Raw genomic sequence first — 3,700 nt, forward strand, 5'->3', positions numbered from 1 at the left:
TTGCCTATTGCCTTCGGTTCCGTCTCGGTAACAAATATGTCGGGGCGTTGTGCGCTAGAGAGATCGTCGAATCCGAAATACGAATTTTGAAGATTTTGCAGGCGAATCGATTTCACAGCGAAATTGAAAGTCTCAAAACTAAGAATCACGCGGATAAAAGTAGAATTGCCAATTTGAATCCGTTCTTAGACGAAAACGGATTAATTAGAGTAGGAGGTCGTCTCCAGGGTTCGAGACTAACATTTCCTCAAAAACACCCGGTCTTACTTCCGAGCCGTGATCAGTTGACTGATAACATCATTCGCGAAATACATGAGTCAAATTACCACTCGGGCATTCAGAGTACGTTGGCTACGCTGCGTCAGCGATTCTGGGTGCTTGATGGTAGAAATCAGGTGCGAAGGGTGATTCGTAGATGTATTCGTTGTACTAGGTTTGACGCCAACACTGTCGAACCAAAAATGGGAAATCTTCCCGCGGTACGAGTTCGCGAAGCGGTTCCTTTCACTAATACTGGGATTGATTTTTGCGGACCGTTTTACATTAAGGAACGAAAATTTCGTAATAAGACGCGTGTTAAGGTCTACGTATGCATATTCGTGTGTATGTCGATAAAGGCGGTACACCTCGAAATCGTAAGCGATCTAACATCAGATGGCTTCCTAGCCGCGCTACGTCGTTTAGCCGCGAGACGAGGGTTACCCACGCACATCTATTCAGATAATGGCACCAATTTTGTAGGTGCTAATAATTAGTTAAAAGAAGTGTACGCCTTACTTAAATCCGAAGACCATAAAAACCGTGTAAATAGATTCGCGAGCGAACATCGAACAAGATGGTATTTTATTCCTCCGGTAGCTCCACACTTCGGTGGGTTATGGGAATCTACCGTAAAACTTTTTAGACACCACTTTCGTCGAGTGATAGAAGACTCATTATTCACGTACGAAAAAGTAAATACGTTTGTAACCGAAATCGAAGGGACTTTAGATTCTAGGCCAATTATCTGCCTTTCGTCCAATCCTAACGATATGTTCTAACACCGGCACACTATTTGAATGGCAAGGCATTAACGACCCTCCCGGAGGGCGATTTGACTTGTGTTCCAGCCAATCGTCTGTCGACATGGCAACATATAGCAAAGGTACGACAAGATTTTTGGTCTCAATGGCATCTTGAGTACTTGAATGAGCTACAAATTCGCCACAAGTGGTTCAAGGATGGCCGTCAACTTGACATTGGAACCGTAGTTTTAATTAAAGATAAACGTATACCATGCACACAATGGGCGCTGGGTCGGATCACAAAATCACATACAGGTGCTGATGGAGTAACACGAACAGATTTCCATCATGACGTCCTCCGGAGAAATAATGCGACCTGTGAGAAATTACCTCCGAACACAAATATTTTCAAAGTCCCTCGCGGCGTGTTGCTTTCGCCGCAGTAACCTTTGGACCCGAATATTTTCAAAGTCCCTCGTGGCGTTGTGCTTTCGCCACAGTTACCTCCGGACCCGAATATTTTCAAAGTCCCTCGCGGCGTGCTGCTTTCGCCGCATTTACCACCGAGACCGAATATTTTCAAAGTCCCTCGTGGCGTGTTGCTTTCGCCGCAGTTAACTCCGGACCCGAATATTTTCAAAATCCCTCGCGGTGAGTTGCTTTCGCCGCAGTTACTTCCGGACCCGAATGTTTTTAAAGTCCCTCGCGGCGTGTTGGTATCACCGACGGGGCCGACGCCCGCTCCGCTGCCAAGTACCTCGTCTGACACGACAGGCAAGCGCATGGTCAGGAAAGCGATTGGTCAGGCCTACAGCCGGCGGAGCTGACGTGACGTTAGGCCAAGTCGCTCCCGGAGTGTTGCTTTCACCGCACTTACCACCGATGCCGATTATATTTAAAACCCCTCTCGGCGTGTTGCTTTTGCCGAAGTTACTTCCAGACCTTAATACTTTCAAAATCCTTTGCAGCGAGTTGCTTTCGCCGCAATTACCTCCGGACCCGATTATTTTCAAAGTCCCTCGCGGTCTGTTGCTTTCGCCGCAGTTACTTACGGACCCGAATATTTTCAAAGTCCCTCGCGGCGTTATGCTTTCGCCACAGTTACCTCCGGACTCGAATATTTTCAAAGTCCCTCGCGTTGTGTTGATTTTGCCGCAGTTATTTCCGGACCCAAATATTTTCAAAGTCTCTTGCGGCGTGTTGCTTTTGCCGCAGTTACCTCCAGACCCGAATATTTTCAAAGACTCTCGCGGCGTGTTAATTTCGCCGCACTTACCACCGAGGCCGATCATATTCAAAGTCCCTTGCGGCGTGTTGCTTTCGCCGCAGTTACCTCCGGACCCGAATATTTTCAAAGTTCTTTACGGCGTGTTGTTTTTGACGCATTTATTTCCGGACCCGAATACATTCAAAGTCACTCGCGGCATGTTGCTTTGCCGAAGTTACCTTCGGACCCGAATATTTTCAAAGTTTCATGCGGTGTGTTGCTTTCGCCGCAGTTACTTCCGGACCCGAATATTTTCAAAGTTCCTTACGGCGTGTTGCTTTTGACGCAGTTACTTTCAGACCCGAATACATTCAAAGTCACGCGCGACGTGTTGGTATTACCGGTGAGGCCACCGCGCGCTCTGCGGCCAAGTATCTGGCCTGACATATCATGCAGGCCCTAGGTTAGGCTAGCGCTTTGTCAGGCCTACAGCCGGCGTGGCTGACGCGCCGTTAGGCCAAGTCGATCGCGGAGTGTTGCTTTCGCCGCACGTACCACCGATGATGGTTATTTTCAAATCCCCTCTCGGCGTGTTGCTTTTGCCAAAGTTAACTACGGACCTTAATATTTTCAAAATCCTCTGCAGCGAGTTGCTTTCGCCGCAGTTACATTCGGACCAAAATATTTTCAAAGACCCTCGCGGCGTGTTAATTTCGCCGCACTTACCTCCGGACCCGAACATTTTCAAAGTCCCTCGCGGCGTGTTGCTTTCGCCGCAGTTACTTCCGGACCCGAATATTTTCAAAGTCCCTCGCGGCGTGTTGCTTTCGCCGCAGTTACTTCCGGACCCGAATATTTTCAAAGTCCCTCGCGGCGTGTTGCTTCCGCCGCAGTAACCTTCGGACCCGTATATTTTCAATGTCCCTCGCGGCGTTATGCTTTCGCCACAGTTACCTCCGGACCCGAATATTTTCAAAGTCTCTCGCGGCGTTATGCTTTCGCCCAGTTACCTCCGGACCCGAATATTTTCAAAGTCCCTCGCGGCGTTATGCTTTCGCCACAGTTACCTCCGGATCCGAATATTTTCAAAGTCCCTCGTGGTGTGTTGCTTTCGCCGCAGTTACCTCCGGACCTAAATATTTTCAAAGTCTTTCGCGGCGTGTTGCTTTCGCCGCAGTTACTTCCGGACCCGAATAAGTTCAAAGTCCCTCGCGGCGTGTTGCTTCCGCCGCAGTAACCTCCGGACCCGAATATTTTCAAAGTCCCTCGCGGCGTTATGCTTTCGCCACAGTTACCTCCGGACCCGAATATTTTCAAAGTCCTTCGCGGCGTGTTGCTTTCGCCGCAGTTACCTCCGGACCCGAATATTTTCAAAGTCTTTCGCGGTGTGTTGCTTTCGCCGCAGTTACTTCCGGATCCGAATATTTTCAAAGTCCCTCGCGGCGTGTTGCTTCCGCCGCAGTAACCTTCGGACCCGTATATTTTCAAT

The sequence above is a fragment of the Wasmannia auropunctata genome, unplaced genomic scaffold (genome assembly GCF_000956235.1).
Source record: "Wasmannia auropunctata unplaced genomic scaffold, wasmannia.A_1.0 LD336103.1, whole genome shotgun sequence".
Lineage (NCBI taxonomy): Eukaryota > Metazoa > Arthropoda > Insecta > Hymenoptera > Formicidae > Wasmannia > Wasmannia auropunctata.